Below are 22697 nucleotides of genomic sequence, written 5' to 3'. Positions count from 1 at the left end.
AATATATTCAGGTTATATTTAAGGGTATGTCTAGATGAGGTTATGCAATAAACTGTTAAAACTAGATATTATATTAAGTTATTATTCTTTTATCTAGTCAGTTATAATCACTTCTATGCCGATTCTACTCCACGTTCTCCAGATCATCATGCTCTTCCTCTGATTTCCTCTCCTCCATTGAAAGGTCCCTGAGCTACGACAGCGGCACCAGCTGACCTTCTTCGTTCAATCCCATTGGCTGAATCATATTATCCCGTTTAGGAAAAGATATGAGAGTATTAAAGCAGTATGTGTGTATGGGGTTTTCAGTGGTTTTAGTTCCTTACTTTGAGAGTTTGTTAAAAAGACTGATGAGCCGGTGAGCCTCCTCCTCTTTCTCCTCCTCTGTCATTCCCTCCATCGGCTCGGGCTACTTCTCCCCTACCTGTCCCGTCACTGGATTCACTCTGTCTTTGATAGGGACACAAGCCACAGACGATTAAGACAGCTGACTCCACTGTGTGACCCTCTCTCTCTCACTAACACACAAAAACTCATTTGAACAGTCAATGGCAATACTTAAACTAATAACAAAACAGACCTACAGTAGCTGATTCAGAAGCACCAGATTGTCATGGCAAAGTCAGAATGACCTCTTCTACTTCTACTTTCATAATTTCAAATAAAGTTCTTTTGCTTTCGCTTAAATACACACAGCATCACCCTGACATCTGCTTCAACACTAACTTTGGTTACTGAAACCACGCCATCTTTCTTTGCGTGAACATTTGGGCGGCATTACGTAAATCTTCCCACATAGTGATGTAGGCATGTTTCAATTAGACGTTTTAGGGGGTGTGGCTTAACTATGATAAAGAATATCTCTTTGGGTTTGAGACATTAGTCTGCAACTTTACAGATCTTCTTCTTTATGCACCAAGAGCTTGTCACACTCCAAAGAGAAAGGAAAAATTGAAATCGTATTATATGACCCTTTTACATTGTAACATTATAAATGTGTTACCTGTCACTTTTAATAGTTGAATGCGTTCTCACTGAGCCCAAATATTAGTGTATATGATATAAAAGCAGATTTTGTGAAAACTCACTAAAATATTAGAAAATAGAAATAGATACTTGTTTCAGCTGTGCTCTGAGTCAACCGGAGTGTGTAAACCTGAGCACAAAGAGCAGATGCAGACTAATACAGTGTGTTTTATAGATTAATGAATGATTTATGCTTAACATATCAAGGTAAAAGATGATTCAGGATGATAATGTATTATTTTCTTTTCACTCTCTCTTCACCTGCTCCATTTTTCTCTCCATGTACATGAGCAGGTTGTGCACACAGAGTCAATGTTGGCTCCATTCATCTGGTGTGAGTCTGGAGCCAGAGGCGCAGATACCAGAACGTCTAGACAGCTCAACAGGAGAGCAGACAGCATATTCACTGCATGCCTGAGAGCACGAGACAGAGAGAGAGAGAGAGATCAGGACAAGCGTGTGGTGAAATCATGATTCGTTCATATGTCTGGAGATGATCGAGAAAAGCAGACACAGACAAACATGGCTTTCAGAAGAAGTGACACTGGCACAGTTGAGGCACACTGGCTAAAGAGGCCTACATGTGGTCAGTTTAGAGATATGAGAGAGAGATACTTTGAAAAAGTCACATCTAATTCCTCTTTTTTTATTCCACAAACATATGTTACTGAGGGAAGACAGTTACACATCTGTCAGTCAAATTAATATGTGCACTACACATTTGATCGGATTTTCATTTTCACTAGTCTGTCTATGCCTGCACAACAGTTTAGTCTTTAATGTATTTAATAATTTAATTTAATTAGCAATTATTATTCCAAAATAATTTTTGAGTCTTATTTTCATCTTATTTTTTTCTGTTATCTTTAGTTTTTTTTTGTTTTGTGTGTGTGTTTGTCTTAGTTGAGTCAGTTATTGTCTTTGTCAGCCAAATTAAACTCGCAAGCAAAATTGTACATATTGCAATAATTATTCTATTATTATTTTTGGAGGTTTTTTTGTACTTTTATCTTTCATTTCTCTCTCTTTCTCTCTCTCTGTCTCTCTCTCTCTCTATGTGTGTGTGTGTGTCTTGATCTGGTCAATTATGCCAATAAAGTACTTGTATCTGTCGGCCAAATTATTAAGTGCACTATAATGTGATCTGATTATTAATGCACTGTGTACTAACTGTGTACTACAGACATAATTAAATTTTTTATGTTGCAATTATTATTCTATTAATATTATTTTTAATAATATGAATATTATATTAAGAATTGTTTTAATATTATTTTATTCAATTTTCTTACTATTCTATTATCTTTATGTGTGTGGTTCTATCTGTGTATTTTTGTCTTGAACTTGTCGATCATGCCAGTAAAGGTTTTTGATCATTTGAATTATATTTGACTTCCACTTTTGTGTGGAACGAGTCAAAAATATCAACATTTTCAGTGAGTGTAAAATGCATGCTACAGATGCTGCTGACTGGGCTTTCGTAACATTTGTAATTATTTATGTTAGAACAATCAACAATATTTATCAACCCTAACCCCTTTAACTGATCTGCAACTTCCTGCTCCTCCTCACAGGAAACCCTCGGACAGTGTCGCAAAACTGCAGCCAGGTGGCGATAGAGAGACGCATCTCCCTGATAGACACAAAGACGAGCATTAACAGTTACAGTCTATCAGTTTATCGAGTGCACTGAGTGTGCTTTTAATCACAGTACTATTGCATCATCACCATCTGACACATCATGGTGCCGTCATAGTAGTCTGTAAGGGAGGTGAGTGTGATAATGTCTGTATACACTCACCTATTCACGGTCCTGAGTGTGTGTGCTCTGTGTGATCTTGAGGGCCTCCTGAGTCTGCTGTGAGTCCTCCACACTTAGGCTCCGTCCACACAGATATGCATTTCACTGTATGCGCATACATTTTGTATCGTATGGGCATTTCGTCCACACGGATCCAGCGTTTTGGGAGAGTGAAACCGATATTGTTTTTTTAAACCGGGTCCCAGAAGGGATACATTTGAAAAAGCTGCATTTTTGTTTCGTGTGGACATTAGTACATTTATTTGTGAGGTGACAACCTCAGCATCTGTACTAAATTAATGTTTTGTCATGTGACAACACTTTAGCACACTACTCTGAAACATTTGTTTTTATCTTTTTATTAACTAACATTAACACAGATTAATAAATGTATTGTTCCATGTTAGTTAGTATAACATATGCAAGGTTTATGCACATACTTTAAGTCTTCTTCTTCGTGTGGAGGCACAGTAGGATCCTCATACTCTTCCTTCCACTGGACTGATAAACTCTTCTCCAGCGCTGTGGTCAACAGCTTAAGAAGAGGTCAATGCATATACACTAAAAAAGTTTGGGGTTGGGGTATTTTAATGTTTTTGAAAAAAAAAGTATCTTCTGCTCACCAAGGCTGCATTTATTTCATACAAAATACAGTACAATTTTGAAATATTATTACAATGTAAAATATCTGTTTTCTATGTGAATGTATTGTAATATGTCATGTACTGCTCTGATCAAATTAGATTTATCAGCATTGCTACTCCAGTCTTCAGTGTCACATGATTCTTCAGAAATCATTCTAATATGATGATTTGCTGCCGAAGAGATGTTTGATTATTATCAATGCTAAAAACATCTGTGCTGCTCAATATTTTAGTGGAAACTGTGATACATTTGCTTTGCAGGGTACTTTGATAAGCAGAAAACATTAACATTGTAACATTATAAATGTGTTTCCTGTCACACTGAGCCCAAATGTTAGTGTATGTGATGTAATAAAAATTTACTGTAACATTAGAGAATAGAACAAGAAAGAGTAAATACTTGTTTCAGATGTGCTCTGAGCTCAGGTTTCAATTCCAAAACATCTACTAGAGTGCATAAAACTGACCACAAGGAGAAGACTTGGACTGAAACTCCTTATTTAGCTTTTCTGTCAGACCACAGAGGAGACTGAAAAACAGCAAACAGTTGGAAAGAAGAGAAACCAGCATGTGACATGCAAATATTGCAAATCTATTTAATTTCAGTGAATAAAGTATCCTTCAAAACACGTAACACATACAATGTATGAATTTTATTGCATCCATATGCCTTTCAAAACTAACTTTACTTAGCAGTTTCTGCAATGACTTGTAGCTGAATGGTCATGCTTTTGCTGGTTAGCATGAAGATGTATATTGAATCCAGTCATAAATTTATTTTTATAAATAAATATGGGAATTTAAATATTAGCTTCACCTCCAGATCTACTCTGAGAATCACTTCATCAACGTTTTACCATTTCATCTGATAAAGCTTTGGTCAGAAATACACTCAAAAGTCTTCAAGATAAACCAAACTTTTATTTTGGTGGGTTATATTGAAGAAATTGTGACACAAATATATTACTGCTGTATACTAAAATGCACTTCTCAGTGTACTACTACTACTTAGGGTGACCATATTCGGCGTTCATACGGGACACGTCCCAGCCAGGATTTTAATAATGCCTAAAACATCCAGAGCAGTTTGACCAATAACATGCAGGTATTGTACATAATCGACCAATCGTGGGGCTGCGTGTGAGAAGGTGAGATCTAGAGGGAACGATCAAAGCGATATAAATATGCGCACGTGTTTGTTCGTTCGATTGACTTGAAGCGTCGTTGCGCACAAATCCAAAAAAAGAAACAAAGTTCCCCACAATGCTTCAAGTCAAACGAACGAACAAACACGTGAAAGCGATTTGAAAGCATAAGGAGCCGTCTGCTCTGCTCTTTATAGCTCTCATGAATTTTACACAACGATCAACCTGCACAGTGCAAATAGCCAAAACCTGGATATTTTAGGCAATATTAAGATCCTGGCTGGGACGTGTCCCATATGAATGGCGCATATGGTCACCTTACTACTACTACTAATAATAATTATTATTTTAAAGGAATATAAAGGGTAGACATCTGTTCTGCCAAATTTTGCCACCTTTGTTTGCCAAAAAAAGAAACTGTTCAAATTTTATTTGATTACATTCTAAAAGACTAATTAAGATGTTAAGGTTTTACGCATTCATTTGATTACCAACATTTTTTGATAATAAATTTGTATTAAATCCTAAAAAACTAAATATAAAAAAATGTAAACAGATGAGTTCGGAATTTCATAGGGCATTATCACTGTAATAATAATAATAATAATAGCTAACATTCAATTGTTTCAATCTGCTAATTGAATTGAAATCAATTAATTTGATTACTTAAATCTAACTAAACCATTAAAACATAATCCCAAAAAATTCAAATAGAATACACAGAATAAATTAACTAAATACAAAATGTTTTCATAAGTTATCCCCCTGCTGGTAGACGTCGTAACTACACATTTTGACAGCAAAAAAACTCTTTCTCCACACAGGCAATTCAAAAGAGCTTTGCATAGTAAGGAAACCACAAGTTTAATTTGCATTTTTCAAAGAACTCATGAGGAAGGACATTAGCATTTGAAACTGTAAGTTGAAAAGGCTTGTACCTGAGTTAGCTGGCTCTTGTGCACAAGCACTATTGTACACATTTTCATGAATGCCTTCCTGTTGACTTAATCAACCTTTTCTTCTTTTTCCTCCTCTTCCTCACCTCCTCCCAGGCGTGAGATCTTTGAAGACACTGTTCCTCCTGCGAGAGGGTCCAAGGCTCATGTTTGAAAATGTGCTGGCCTTGTGCAAACCACACCGATCGTTCTGACTCCAGACCACAGGGCCATTCACATCGACACTTACGGCCTCAGAACAATCATCTTCCTCGCCACCGTGATGATCCTCATCCACTCGACCCAATTTGCTCTCAGAAATAGCCTGGATGATATCATTATAGGGGGGTGATTCTCCAACTATGATACTTTTTGGACCTGGACATTTTCAGAAAATGAAACATTTTTAATTAAAATATTACTGCCATAATTTGTTACCCCAGTATGCCTAGATACCTGCCCTGAAGTTGGCTGTGCTGATCTTTATGAAATAATGTTTTTTTTTTTCCAGAATCACAAAATAAATGGTCATTTCCATTGAAATATTTGTAGTTATAAATATATTGGGTTACACATCAGACTTGCATCTTTCCAAATTGTAAATAGATTTATTTCTCTGAAATGCAACTGTTAAGATTTTACAAAGTTAACAAAAAAAAAAAAACACTAAGCCACTGAAGCCTTTCATTCATATTTCTGACATTTTCAAATCTGATATTTTTAAACTCATATACATATACTTTACCCTTAACTGCTAAATAATCAACACTACCATCATTACCCTAACTTTTTTTTTTTTTTTATGTTTTAGGTAGCATCCACGGCGCCCGACTGCTATGCCTGCTCAATGGCACCGCGGGTTCACCCCAGCGGCGAGGAATCTTCGGCAGCGCGTCCCTCATTCTTTCCGGGTTTCGGCACCAATGTAACAATGTTCTTTCGTGAGAAGAAGGAGGCGGGAACCAGCGGACAATCAAATGACTTTAATAATAAAACAAAGACAAAACAGTGCGGCAGCCCCTCACGGACGACTGCCGCACACAAACAAAAACCAAACACAACTAAAATCCAGGCCTGGTCCTCTCTCGTCCTTGACTGTCATCGCTCCTATTTTATATCCTTCTAATCTCCTCCGTGGGACTCGAGACCGGTGAGTGTCGCAGGTGTCGCTGATTTCCAATCACTCCACCGGCCTCGCTCCGTTCCCACGGCTCTCGGCCACGCCCCACTCGTCACAGTTGCTTACTGATATTTCTTTGACAGACTAAAGTCCTTGCCATTTCTTCTTTTCATATCTTTCTCCATTTTTCTTTAGGAACTCAGCATATTTAATTGGATCAGATTTTAGTCTTTCCCTGAATAGTCTGGACTTCTCTGCTGATGTTTTGGGTGCCATCTTAAAGAACAACAGAGAGACTATGTCAGATTTAGTTGTAAACAATAAAATATCTCAATTTAAAACATTCTCTATGACATTATATTTAAAGTTTATGTGTTTACACTATATTTTTAGTACTATAGGCAAACTACTTTGCTTTTAAGCACAGACAATGTCCTTGCCAAGCCAACCTGTCTTTATCACCTCCATGGAGACAGATGTGGAAAAGACGGTAGTCGAATTGACATTTTCCCCCTTTCCCTCTAATATCTCATGTTTGACTAGCCTGTTAGTGTTAGTTTTAGATTTAGCATTAAATAATCTCAAATATCACCTGATGATTTTGTAAAAATCCAGAAAGGTTCAGAAATTACATACAATAAACATACTTGCAGTATTTCTCATATTTACCTAGATATATCTCCAATTTATTAATCTCTGCTGGGACCATTCTTTCATTCAGCCATGTGGTTTCCTCTGGAGTGTCAGTAGTTGGAGAATCACCCAGGGGTCAGCATCAACGTTTGTATCTTCTTTGGGAATGGGTGCGTGGCTGATGCCGCCCAGGTGTGATAGAGTGAGAAGCGCTCTGTCAGTGATCAAAGGGCCCAAAACCTTTTTGTCCCTCAAGAGAATCCGTAAGGATCTCAGGCATGCTTTCAGCATACGCCCTTGCGGTTCAGTCTGGAGGAACCTGATCAAAACTGCAGCCAGAGCCAGAGGGAGTGAAACTAGTTAAACAAGGGCAGAAACTGGTTTTAAAATTAGGTTTAGGTGTGTGTTTGTTTATAAGAGCCAAGGTTACCTCTCTCAAAATGACTTCTGGGCTTCAGCATTCATCATAGTCTGAATCTGAGTCTGACACATAATCCCACACTTTATTCTTTCAGAACTGCAGAGAACAAAAGAAAAAAAACTGTGCAAAGTATTATGGGAACAAATCACAAGTTATGGTTGTCGCTAGCAATGCAGAAATTGTAGGAACTTATTGTCACAGTGTCTGGTCTGTGTATCCCTGGGTGTCCACTAGTGGTCTCACTTCCACATATAGTCACACCACTGCAGGTACTGCATTTCCCACAAGCCTTTGTCTGGATTCATCATTGTTAATTGCTCACCTGTTAATTGCACTCAGCTGTTCCCACTTTCATTGTTTTCACCTGTCCATATATACCCTGTTTGTTTCTATCATTATCATCGAGTCCTTGGTTTATGTCACCCTGCTTTTTCGTGTTCTCTGGTGTTTGTCGTGTTTCATGGTTTTGGACTGCTTTTCTGGATATTGACCTCTTGCCTGACTGGATTATGATTTTTGGATTCCCCTAAATAAACTGGATTTGTATCTACCAGTTTGTGTGTGCGATTCGCAACAGAAGGACTCTGTGTGGGAATTCAAATCCGTTCCCCCAGAAACCATGAACGAGCAGAGGAGGAGACTCCAGAGCTTGACCACCCTTTTTCAATGGGGGTGTGAGGTGGGTGGTCTGGCTCAGGTGTTTTGGGCCATGGCGATAGCAATGAGGCATTAAAGGATTTATTAAATCACTGCCTGGACGACCCTTTGCCTCGGTGGGAGATGAAGGGGCTGGAGGTCCTGGACTTTTGGGGTTTCACCAAGTACCTACACCATCGTGGTTTATGGGACACACCATCCACAATTGTGTCTCGAGACAAAATGGCCGAATCTACGCCTGTGTCTCCTAACAAGATGGCCGCCAGCCCAGCACCAATGCACAAGATGGCTGCCAGCCCAGCGCCACTGCACAAGATGGCCGCCAGCCCAGCGCCACTGCACAAGGGACTGCGGGTGTCGCTGTTGGACAGTGTTTTCTCTACTTCCTGTTGGCCTTCTGTAGCTAATCGTAGCTCCGTGCAGCTGTTTTTCTATTTTTTATTTATCTTTATCTTACTATCACTCTCTGTTTTTTAAAGTGATAAAATATAACTTAATTCACACCATATTTCTGATATTATCGATCTAACTTAACAGATTAATTTTGATCGTTCACTTTTACTTTATATCCGTGAGTGCAGTACACCTGCAAAGCCATAGCACTCGTTAGCTTGTCAATAGCGTTTTCATTCGAACCTATCGCTGTTTTCTTTTCTCCTCTCCTCTCTCTCGCTCCAGTTTTTCACAAGTTCATCAAACAACTGTGGTAAGAATATTTCATCAAGCACGGTGAATAATGGCTTCTCCTGCTATTGTTATTTGCACCTCTTGTCACATGTACAGTTTATCTATCTCTGTCGCAGATGAGGGATTCACATGTGATAAATGCAGGGAAATAGTTAGGCTGACAGAGAAGATCTCAGAATTAGAGACACACCTCCAAACTTTAATTGAGGACAGTAAGAATGTTAGGGCTCTAGATATGGCTTTGGATGTGTCTAGCTCAGGGATTCCTGTACATTGTTCGGTTCCGGCAACAGAGCCCCTGCAGCAGGGCAACTGGTTGACAGTGAGGCAGTGTAGTCGTGGGTCAAAACACCGCTCTTCTGTTACTATCAAAACATAAAACAGGTTCTCCCCACTCAGTGATGCACCCACTGAGAAACCTGATGAAAGTGCTCTAGTTATTGGTGATTCTATTGTACGGAACGTGAATATAGAGACATCAGCCACCATAGTCAAATGTTTACCAGGAGCCAGAGAGCATGAAATCTTGGCAAAATCAAAAATGCTGGCTAATGCTAAACGTGAATACAGTAAGATTGTTATTCATGCCGGCGCTAATGATGTTCGACTTCGCCAGTCAGAGATCACTAAAAATAACATTAAAGAGGTGTGTGAACTTGCAAGCATGATGTCAGACAATGTAATATGCTCTGGTCCCCTCCCTGCTTACCGGGGTGACGAAATGCATAGCAGATTGTCATCACTCAATGGCTGGATGTCTAAGTGGTGCACACAAAATGACATAGGTTTCATAAGGAATTGTACGACCTTTTGGGGCAGACCTGACCTGTTGAAAAGAGATGGTCTTCATCCCTCCTGGGGTGGCGCCACTCTTCTCTCTAGAAATATGGCAAATAGTCTTAGTGTTTATACTTGACTAACTGGGGCCCAGGTCAGGAAGCAGACAGACTGGCTAAAGCGACCGTCTGCTAGCTGCCTCACGTCACAGAGGTCAGCTAATTCTCAGCACATAGAGAATCTTTCACCTAGATATCACACTATAGAGACTGTGTCTGTTCCCCGAACTAGAAAATACAAAAAACGTCCAAACCAAGTTAAGATTAACAATTTAATTGAGGTTCAACAAATAAAAAACATATGCAATACGGATAAACAAATGATAAAGCTTGGCTTATTGAATATCAGATCCCTTTCTACGAAAACACTTTTTGTAAATAATATGATCACTGATCATAAACTAGATGTGCTCTGTTTGACATAAACCTGGCTAAAACCTGTTTATTACATTATTTTAAATGAGTCCACCCCCCAAGATTACTGTTATAAACATGAGCCGCATCTAAAAGGCAAAGGGGGAGGTGTTGCTTCAATTTATAACAACGTTTTCAGGATTTCTTAGAGGGCGGGCTTCAAGTATAACTCGTTTGAAGTAATGGTGCTTCATATAACATTATCCAGAGAAACAAATGTTAATGATAAATCCCCTGTTATGTTTGTACTGGCTACTGTATACAGGCCACCAGGGCACCATACAGACTTTATTAAAGAGTTTGGTGATTTTACATCCGAGTCAGTTCTGGCTGCAGATAAAGGTTTAATAGTTGGTGATTTAAATATCCATGTTGATAATGAAAAAAATGCATTGGGATCAGCATTTATAGACATTGTGAACTCTATTGGGGTAAGACAACACGTTACAGGACCTACTCATTGTCGAAATCATACTCTAGATTTAATACTGTCACATGGAATTGATGTTGATAGTGTTGTATGGAAGTAAAATAATGACTTATGTCTTTGAAACAAAAAAGCATGCCGAATAGCACTATCTGAAAAAATAATGCATTGAATTAACAGTACTTGCATTTTAATGCCTTGTATTTCCAGGGCTTGCATCTTTAGGTCCTGAAATGTAATATAGTTGTTCGTTTAAGCTGTGAATATTTCAATTAAAAATATTTCACACACTTTTTCATAATAAAAAAATCAATAATTCATATTCACGTTCCAGAATTCACTTCCAAAATATTAAATCGGTTAAAAAATACGATGTATAATATTCAACAGGCAAATTTCGGTCCATTTTATTTCACTTTCCAAATTCGCTTCCACAAATTCAGTGGTTAAAATTCGGCAGATAATTCGCCCTTTCACATCCGGGAGCTGCAGGAATAGCAGTAGAGCACAGAGGCATGATCTCTATCTACTGTCAGTCGCTCACCAACAGGTGGTGCAAGCGGCTGTTAAATAAGGCCAAAGCAACAGGTGGATTAAGTAATACAGTTACAAAAACTGATCTGCAGAAATTAAGCAAGCGCTAAGTAGAAGTTTTGATTATCGGGGCATGTGGAAAAGCTGATATGGAAAGCTGCGTATGTTTATTTCAACCTCTTTTCTGTTACCAAGTAAGCAGCATTCAAAGGAGATTATTATGGTGTTTTACCCAACGCTGAATTACAGAACTAACATTACATCTAAGGAAGACATATATTGCTTTCGTTTGTTTAGTTTGCCTAACTTTGTGTCATGGCTTGTGAGTCGCTGTGCTGTAATACTGGGGATCCCCTCACGTCACACTCCAGGATTCCCCAATGACGAGTAATGCTTCTCAGTCAAATAATACTGTGATATAAGACCTCAGATCTCAGAATACATTTTATTGATGATTATGCAAACTATATAGACAGTTAAGCAGATGTAAAATATGAACGAACGCTCAAGGTTTCACGCGGTTTCCCTCAGAAATCTGTTAAAGAAAAGAAAACACGTGGCTCAGTGCACTAACAGTGACAGCGATTTAAAGACAAACTCACATCTTACTGATGATGCAAACTATATACATACAGATGTGGGTGGATATGAACGCAAGTTACGGAACAAGAAAAAGTGCATGTTATATATATAAAATAATTTATTTAATTTATTTAAAAAATAATTAATGAATGAATAAGGGGCCATTCACATATCGCGCCTAATAACGCGTGGAAAAGGCTATGTGCGCCGCTTTCTCCTTTTTTCCCAAGTGCTCGGGCAGAAGCGCTCCTGAGGCTAAGCAAAAATGACGCGCTCTCTCCATGAAGACGCGGAAATTTCAGCAAAGGATAAATGGATTTGCAGCACAAAAAAAAATCGCTTTCAGTAGCTCTGCTACTAAATTTATTTCAAAATGGCAATCCATTCAAAGGAGATTATAATGGTGTTTTACCCAACGCTGAATTACAGAACTAACATTACATCTAAGGAAGACACATATTGCTTTCGGTTGTTTAGTTTGCCTAACTTTGTGTCATGGCTTGTGCGTCGCTGTGCTGTAATACTGGGGATCCCCTCACGTCACACTCCAGGATTCCCCAATGACGAGTAACGCTTCTCAGTCAATTAATACTGTGATATAAGACCTCAGATCTCAGAATAGATTTTATTGAGGATTATGCAAACTATATACAGGCAAGCAAATGGGATCAAAAAGAATCCAATGCGCTGCATTTTCTTTATAATTGATTTTCATTACCACTGGTCTATAAAGTCGACAGTCACACAAAGATATCAATACCATGATTAGTTTTAACAATATGCAACCAATTTATATTAACATAAAAAAATGAGTTAAAAACAATCTAGGTATATTCTGAAAATGTAAACTGAAGAAATTATTGACGTGCTACCGCACCCAAGGGACCGTCTGACAATTCCACTGACTGGGTTAAAAGGTCCAATGTGTTTTAATTAAAATTCTAAATAACACAGTCAAATTCTTAATCTTGTATTTCTCATAGTGATTTTCTACAGGTGAGATTTTGCCAATACCTCCCTTCATATATTTACAGTATACAATCATTTACATATTAAAGATCCCTGGAAAGGGTTCTCATGTTCCAACAGTCGTAGTACATTGCTAGATACAAGACTGACTTACTAGGGATGGGCGTTTTCCACAAATATCACATTCGACTATTTGAGCTCACAAAAAAAAGAATATTCGAATATTCGTTTATTTAAATTAAGTTTAATGAGTCAGACATTTTTCAGCAACATTTGTTTTCGTCATTTTGAACAAGCTTACACACAATAAGCTTGAACATTACACATCGTGTTTTGTTTGCACGCATTTAACAATGCGTGCAAACAAATAAAAGTACAGATTAAAAGCAAAAAAATTATAATAAGTGAACAAAGAAAAAACGTAAAGCAGCCTGCAGCAATTAGGCTATTGTACACTTAACTTTTAAACTGTCAGCAAATCTTTTTTTCTTTTCTTTCAAATGTTCTTGTTAAGAAATACGGGCATGTAAACATGATTGGGGGAAAGTCGGCTCCTTAGTTTGTTAACAATAAGGCCAGCCGCGGAGAAAACGCGCTCTGATGACACAGACGTTGTCGGGACTCACAAATAACGGTGTGCTAAGCGAATAAGTTTTGTGAAGCGCTTCGTGTTTTCGTTTACCACTGAATGGGATCCTCATCTGGTGGAATACATGGAATACATGGCTCCAGCAAGAACTGTTCCCACTCGTCTCGGCTGGACTCTCTGTAATCATCGCTGAAGTACTGGCTCAGCCTTTTCCAGCCTTTTCCTACGAGTTGTTATTGCATCCTTTTCATCGTTGGTGACGGCGGCTGCATCCGCACCACTTGCATCAAGGAAAATGTTCTGATAATGTTCAAATAAAGTTTTTTTATAAATAAAGAATGACCGACCGCTCCCGTTCAAATTACACCAGAGTTACCGACCGCTGCCGGTTTTTAGTCGGATATTTAATCCCGCGGCGCAAAATATCTGGTCGGGTCCCGCGGATCCCGCGGGACAGCCGCGGGAATGCAGACCTCTATGCTCAAGTTCGTTATTTCCAATGTAGGCGCGCGGTATGCGCGCTCATAATGGAAGCGACGCAGTCGCGATGCGCACGCGGTGCGACGCGCCCGTTTTTTCCAGGCGCGTCCGAACAGCATCGAGTTAAAAACATCTCAACTTTCAGAATGCCGCAAGCGCACCGCGGGTCATGTGACAAGAACTAAACATTCAGCTTCATCCTTTCCCGTAACAACGTTGAAAGCTCAGCCAAGATGAAGGAACTGCTGAACATAGCTGCTTACTTGGTAACAGCAAAGAGGTTGAAATAAACATACGCCCAATCAGCTTTTCCACATGCCCCGATAATCAAAACTTCTACTTAGCGCTTGCTTAATTTCTGCAGATCAGTTTTTGTAACTGTATTACTTAATCCACCTGTTGCTTTGGCCTTATTTAACAGCCGCTTGCACCACCTGCTGGTGAGCAACTGACAGCAGTTGGAGACTATGCCTCTGTGCTCTACTGCTATTCCTGCAGCTCCCGGATGTGAAAGGGCGAATTATCTGCCGAATTTTAACCACTGAATTTGTGGAAGCGAATTTGGAAAGTGAAATAAAACGGACCGACATTTGCCTGTTGAATATTATACATCGTATTTTTAACCGATTTAATATTTTGGAAGTGAATTCTGGAATGTGAATATGAATGATTGATTTTTTAATTATGAAAAGGTGTGTGAAATATTTTTAATTGAAATATTCACAGCTTAAATGAACAACTATATAAAATTTCAGGACCTAACAATGCAAGCCCTGGAAATTCAAGGCATTAAAATGCAAGTACTGTTAATTCAATGCATTATTTTTCAGTTAGTGCTATTCAGCATGCTTTTTTGTTTCAAAGACATAAGTCATTATTTTGCTTCCATAGTGTTGAAATTATGCAGCCAAGTGATGATATCTCAGATCATTATTTAGTTTTGTGGAAACTTCATATAGCCAAAATTGTAAATTCTACTTCTTGTTACAAGTATGGAAGAACCATCACTTCTACCACAAAAGACTGCTTTTTAAGTTATCTTCCTGATGTATCCAAATTCCTTAGCATATCCAAATCCTCAGAACAACTTGATGATGTAACAGAAACTACGGACTCTCTCTTTTCTAGCATTTTAAATACAGTTGCTCCTTTACGCTTAAGGAAGGTTAAGGAAACCAGTATGACACCATGGTATAATGAGCATACTCGCACCCTAAAGAGAGCAGCCCAAAAAATGGAGCGCAGCTGGAGGAAAACAAAACTAGAGGTATTTCGTATTGCTTGGCGGGAAAGTAACCTATCCTACAGAAAAGCATTAAAAACTGCTAGATCAAATTACTTTTCTTCTCTTTTAGAAGAAAACAAACATAACCCCAGGTATTTATTCAATACAGTGGCTAAATTAACGAAAAATAAAGCCTCAGCAAATGTTGACATTTCCCAACATCACAGCAGTAATGACTTTATGAACTACTTTACTTCTAAAATCGATACTATTAGAGATAAAATTGCAACCATTCAGCTGTCAGCAACAATATCGCATCAGACAGTGCACTATAGACCCCCTGAGGAACAGTTCCACTCATTCTCTACTATAGGAGAGGAAAAATTGTATAAACTTGTTAAATCATCTAAACAAACAACATGTATGTTAGACCCTATACCATCTAAGCTCCTAAAAGAGGTGCTTCCAGAAGTCATAGATCCTCTTCTGACTATTATTAATTCCTCATTGTCATTAGGATATGTCCCCAAAACCTTCAAACTGGCTGTTATTAAGCCTCTCATCAAAAAACCACAACTTGACCCCAAAGAACTAGTTAATTATTGACCAATCTCAAATCTCCCTTTTCTGTCCAAGATACTAGAAAAGGTGGTATCCTCACAATTATATTCCTTCTTAGAGAAAAATGGTATATGTGAGGATTTCCAGTCAGGATTTAGACCCTATCATAGTACAGAGACTGCTCTCCTTAGAGTTACAAATGATCTGCTCTTATCATCTGATCGTGGTTGTATCTCTCTATTAGTTTTATTGGATCTTAGTGCTGCGTTTGACACAATTGACCACAACATTCTTTTGCATAGACTTGAACACTTTGTTGGCATTAATGGAAGTGCATTAGCATGGTTTAAATCGTACTTATATGACCGCCATCAGTTCGTAGCAGTGAATGAAGATGTATCATATCGATCACAAGTGCAGTATGGAGTACCTCAAGGCTCAGTACTAGGGCCGCTACTCTTCACGCTTTATATGTTACCCCTAGAAGATATCATCAGGAAACATGGTGTTAGCTTTCACTGTTATGCTGATGATACTCAGCTCTATATTTCTTCGCGGACCAGTGAAACACACCAATTTGAAAAACTAATGGAATGCATAGTCGATATAAAAAACTGAATGATGAGTAATTTCTTACTGCTAAATTCTGAAAAAACAGAGGTGTTAATTATAGGACCAAAAACTATAGCATGTAATAACCTAGAACACTGTCTAAGACTTGATGGTTGCTCTGTCAATTCTTCGTCATCTGTTAGGAACCTAGGTGTGTAATTTGATTGTAATCTTTCCTTAGAAAGCTACGTTTCTAGCATTTGTAAAACTGCATTTTTCCATCTCAAAAAATATCTAAATTACGGCCTATGCTCTCAATGTCAAATGCAGAAATGTTAATCCATGCATTTATGACCTCAATGTTAGATTATTGTAATGCTTTATTGGGTGGTTGTTCTGCACACTTAGTAAACAAACTACAGCTAGTCCAAAATGCAGCAGCAAGAGTTCTTACCAGAACCAGGAAGTATGACCATGTTAGCCCGGTCCTGTCAACACTGCACTGGCTCCCTATCAAACATCATATAGATTTTAAAATATTGCTTATTACTTATAAAGCCCTGAATGGTTTAGCACCTCAGTATTTGAAAGGATTTTTAGGCTGCATTAATTAGGTAAACCGGAACTGGGAACACTTCCCATAACACCCGATGTACTTGCTACATCATTAGAAGAATGGCATCTACGCTAATATTAGTCTGTTTCTCTCTTATTCCGAGGTCACCGTAGTCACCCGGATCCAGTATGTATCCAGACCAGATGGTGGATCAGCACCTAGAAAGGACCTCTACAGCCCTGAAAGACAGCGGAGACCAGGACAACTAGAGCCCAAGATACAGATCCCCTGTAAAGACCTCGTCTCAGAGGACCACCAGGACAAAACCATAGGAAACAAATGATTCTTCTGCACAATCTGACTTTGCTGCAGCCTGGAATTGAACTACTGGTTTCGTCTGGTCAGAGGAGAACTGGCCCCCCAACTGAGCCTGATTTCTCCCAAGGTTTTTTTCTCCATTCTGTCACCAATGGAGTTTCGGTTCCTTGCCGCTGTCGCCTCTGGCTTGCTTAGTTGGGGTCACTTCATCTACAGCGATATCGTTGACTTGATTGCAAATAAATGCACAGACACTATTTAAACTGAACAGAGGTGACATCACTGAATTCAATGATGAACTGCCTTTAACTATAATTTTGCATTATTGACACACTGTTTTCCTAATGAATGTTGTTCAGTTGCTTTGACGCAATGTATTTTGTTTAAAGCGCTATATAAATAAAGGTGACTTGACTTGACTTATCACCCACTAGGTGATCCCCAGCCTTAAAGATATAACAGGACCATGTTCGATATGCTGGGTACCCTTGAGCCTAGTCTGAAAAATAAATGGAGTCAGTACATAGCGCATATCTGTATCATCTCAATGCTGTGGTGTTAATGTAGCTGCTACTGAAATACTGAATGTTTTGGGGGGTTACAACAGTTCACATGCTTGGTGGTGTAATCCTAATGCCTTGTGTGAAATATGTAACAACCAACCCGTACTTGTGCCCTATAAACAGATGGTTACCGTTTAATTGATGCATGGTAATTTTTGTAACCAGCATGGGGACATTCTGGATTTTTGGTGGGGGGAGTGTGTAGGGACTCCTAAACTATACCATGTGTTTTATATGCTTTGTGTCAGAAATTGTTTGCTAAATAAAATGTATTTGATATTATTTCATTTTTCTTTATTTTGAAATATGATGCAACAATTATGTTTTTGCTTATATCCAATGAGAAAGTTTTTTCAATACAGGAGTGCTATTGCAAGCCAGTGACAGTTGAGCTTGAGGTTGCATCATAACGTGAGTCACGTAATGAGGAAAGAGAGGTATATCAAATGTTGAGAGAGTGTGCTGCCAGCAAGATCTGCTGTATCTATGAAAAAAGTCATCCTTTTGGAGACTACTATATTCTTTGTAATAAGGCCCAAAGTGTTAAGTGACGACGCTTGCTTTATTTTCTTATTTTAACCATTTTATTTTTAACCAAGATGGCACTGTTGAGTTTGGATGCCATCCAGGTCGCTCTGCTTAGATTGTGTTTTTATTTACTTTTTTACTTTATTTTGCTCTCTCTTTTTAAACACATATTGTCTGCACTGATCACTTACAACAAAGGAACACTTTTGGACATTGGACACAGCTTCACTAACCTTTTTCAGGACACTTTATCCTCCAACCCATCGTGGCCATTTGAGATTTTCCGGAACACCAAGATGAACAATGGCCACTTGAATAACCTTCCATGGCGACGGATCAAGAAACACCATGGGAAACATGCTGGGATTCACAACAGACTGAGAAAAAGAGCACACAGCCCTCCTCTTCCTAACATTCTGCTTGCCAATGTCCAATCACTGGAGAATAAGAAGGACAATCTTATAGGATAAGCTCGCTCTCTACCGTCTTTTGGCAAATCGGACCATGCCGTCATTTTCCTCATATAAACAATATAAACAAAGGCTCGTTCAAGAACCCCCGGTGCAGAGGGTGGTGACGTGCTGGTCCACCCACTCTGAAGCCATGGTACAGGCGGCTCTTGATTACATGGACTGTGACATGTTCCGAGCGAGTTCCTTTGACATCAGCGAGTTATGTAACATTAAAATTTGTAAACACACTAACTGAACAAGCCATGGATACAATAACTATAAGGACCTTCTCAAATCAGAAACAATGGGTGGACAGAACAATCCGTGCTGCAGTAAACAAATGCATTGCTGCATACAATTCCAAGCATTAGTGAGTATATAACATTGTGCTATGATCTCAGACAGGCAGTAAAATCAGCAAAACACAGATACAAGGAACACATATAGTCCCATTTCCAGGTAAATGACTCCCGACGCATGTGGCAAAGACTAAGAACCATCTGTGCCTTTGGAAACAAATCCTCTGCAGCTGTGAGAGCTGACCTGTCACTGGCTGACGAGTTAAATTCTTTCTATGGCTGTTTTGAATGCAACTGAGGCAGTGCAACTGCAACTGCAACTGAGTCTGCCGATCAGCGTGTCAGGAAGCAGTAGTCAGAGCAGTAATAATCATGTGATCACCGTGTCAGAGGACAAGGTTTGGAGGGCTCTAAAGTAGAGATCTTCACGGGTCCAAAAATTTGTGCCCAAACCCGAATGAGACCCATAATGTACTACACCGAACCAACCCGGACCCGTCTAATATTTCAAAAGCTGGACCCGGACCCGTGTAGATCCGAGAAATGCCTACTCGGACCCGGACCCGTATATTATTTGAAAGCTGGACCCGAACGTGTCGGGAAGACACAGACCCGACTGGAGCCGATTGTCACATATTCCACCTTAAATTGCTATTACAAGTCAATAAACCTGCTGTGAAAAATACAGCTTTTTGTCTTACCTAATTTAAGGAGCCATAGTACGTAGTCTCTTCCTTGTACCTGACTGCCTGTGATGCATTACAATCCTCCGACAAGAAAGTTATCCATGTTATTCCGCTCGTTATTCCAAGTCCAAGCTTAATCCAATCATTATTTCAGCTTCAAAAGTCCACTTGATGTCACGGTGACGGACGACAAATGCAACTGTGCACATGTACATTCTGACAGGAGTTAACTTGCATAATAACTTAGACTGTTTGCCCCATTGAACTATAATAACGATCGCTCGTGCAATGCCATGGCCGCTGACGTTATTTATTTGCTAACATCTCTGTGCTCTCTGCTCTGCGTCGAGTCTGAATCTGACCAATAAAACTTTAAGATTAAATTGTTCAATTATATTATTATAAAAATGGGAGAAAATGTAAAGCGCAGTTTGTCCCTCACTGGTTGCCATAGAAACATGAAACGCTCCAGACTGCACATGCAACCTAAAAGCTGTATCAACCTAAAATATGCTTTAACAGAATTTGAGCGTCATAGAAAACATTCATGTGACAGTTTACCTCAGATTGTGTTGCTGATTTGAAATATATTAAATATTAGTGTGTCAAGTCTGCAAGCATTATCACCATGCGTGCACGTGCATTAACTCTTGAGTCAGCGCGCTCTGCTTCTAAAGGCAGAGAGAGAGAGAGATCCCTTTTTTTGGCTCACTCTTTTCTTTTCCTAATTTTACAAGTTGCAAGTAACAAAAAACACGAGCCCCACGCTGAGCCCCCCTTAAAATGGAAATCCTAGAATCGCCCCTGATAGTGACATTTTCACTAGCACACAGCATTTTCTATACTTTTTTATTTTTATTTACTTTTTTTTACTAACTCTATTGTTGCTATGTAAATACCCTGTACAACATTTTGCACATTCTTCTCTTGTACATTCCTGATTATAATATTTATTAAGTCTACAGTATACTGTCCTGTACATTTTATTTATTTATTTTTTATCTTACTTTTTCCATACCATATGTATATATTTATTTATTTGTTTATTTAACAGGGACAGTGTATGGCACTCAGCCATACCAGAATTAGCTACAAGCTAAATTTAATCTGCAGGGCCTGGGCAGTACGAGGTAACATACGATTAACAATCACATATAAATATACCATAAAACGTCATCACGCAAGTAGCCTTTCAGACATCAAAGTTTCACATTCTTAAAAACCCAATAAAACAAAACAACAAAACAAAATAAAGTGCAATATTAATAGACACAACAATACAATGTTAGGATACGACAAAAAATGAGTTTTATGAATTTATGATTAATGGGTACATGATTGTGTCGATTTTAGCCATAATTTTATTTTATATTTAAAACAAGTAAATGTAGTGATGTCTCTAATCTCATTTGGGACTGAATTCCAGTACTTAGAGGCTCTGATAGAGAAGGCTGATCTGCCAAACTCAGTACGTCTGTGCTGTACGGCACAGTGACCTCTACTGTTTGCCCTGGTTGTTCTCCGACTATCTGAGAGCAATAATATGAACTCCTTTAATGGGGGCGCACCCAGATTATTAATTACTCTGTAAACTAAACAAACATTGTTGACGTCATGATGACTGATGGATTACACCTGCGCTAGAGCTGATGCCGGCAAAACTAAAGCAGCTCCCTTCAGTCGTGACGGGGGCGCGCTCTCCTCTCGGGCTATTTTGTTGTCGTCTTCGTTTGTTGGTTTATTCTTTTATTTAATACTCTTTACTTTAATAAATGTTATTCCTTTTTGCAAACCACTTCAACGTGTCATTCTCTTCTTTGTCGCGGCTTGCGAGCCGGCCGTGACAAATGGGGGCTCGTCCGCTCGTACAAACTCCTGTTATTTGTCGACGTGATTTAGAAGCGTTATTGGTGCGTTCGGTTATTTTGTAATGAACTTGGCACGTTCATTAACTGAACATAAAACCGGAAGAGTGTTGTTTGGTTAACGCTAATGTTTGGTAGGTCTTATTGATCGTTCGGAAGGAAATGCGCGTTGAATATATTTGCTTTGAAGACATATGTTGCTGTATCATCAGTTAGCTGTTCTATGCTGTTTCTAAGAGGTAAGTGATTTTGCAAATCTTATCGTGGAGAGATTGTTGATGTTCCCTTGTTAGGTCTAGCTGCTTGGTCCCTTTTGGAACAAGCAGGTAATGTAATGTTTGTTATTTTTGTGTGGTGACCGTGAGTAGAGCAGAGCAGTTGTCTCGGGAGCATGGCCGTGGTATGAGATAGTCACCAGCGTGCTGGTTGCTTTTCTTGTACCAGCGGGAGTTGGTGCTTAAATACCCCTCGCCAGTAACCACACGAAGATTAGGGATGAGGTAGTTAGTTGTTGTTTTTTTTTATTGATAGGGAATGGGAATTTTTCTCTTACCACGTGAGGTTTGTGAATCACATTAAATTAATTGTAGCGTATGTTTAAAAGTATGTCTAATCTCGTAGAAGATTTCATTACTTCTCCCTCTGAAGCGTTACTTGAATTGTTTACAAAAGATCAGTTATTTAAGATTGCGGATCATTATGAAATCGAACTTGAAGATAAAAGATTAAAAGAGGGTACAATTAGAGAAACAATTAAAACAAAATTGATAGAACAAGCTATATTAATTGAAATGTCTGATACAGCTACTGCTAGTCAAACTAAGCCACCTGTTAACCTTAACTTTTGAACAACAAGAGAGGTTATTATTGTTACAGCTTGAACAGGAGCGTGTGAAATTAGAAATGGAGCGTGAGAGAAATAGAGTCAAACAGACTGATATAGAGCTGCAGAAATATCGCTTGGATATGATAAGAGAAGGCAGAATAGATGATGGGTCAGATGATGCTTTTCATGGTTCTTCTAGAATGTTTGACACTGCGGCAAACTTGCGTTTGATGCCTGAATTTAGTGAACGAGATCCGGATACATTTTTTACCTTGTTTGAACGGATTGCGGAAGCGAGAGGTTGGCCCAGTAAGGAACGTACACTACTTTTACAGTGTGTGTTTACTGGCAGGGCTCAAGAAGTCT

At 38.8% G+C, this 22697-nt stretch overlaps 1 pseudogene; it reads right to left on the bottom strand.

Annotated features, from left to right (window-relative positions):
- Positions 1-1272: 1272 nt before the first annotated feature.
- Positions 1273-22697, bottom strand: part of LOC132121847 (synembryn-A-like) — a 32177-nt pseudogene continuing 10752 nt past the window's right edge.

Source organism: Carassius carassius, chromosome 40 (genome assembly GCF_963082965.1).
Source record: "Carassius carassius chromosome 40, fCarCar2.1, whole genome shotgun sequence".
NCBI classification, from domain to species: domain Eukaryota; kingdom Metazoa; phylum Chordata; class Actinopteri; order Cypriniformes; family Cyprinidae; genus Carassius; species Carassius carassius.
This window is presented reverse-complemented; position numbering and strand designations above follow the sequence as displayed.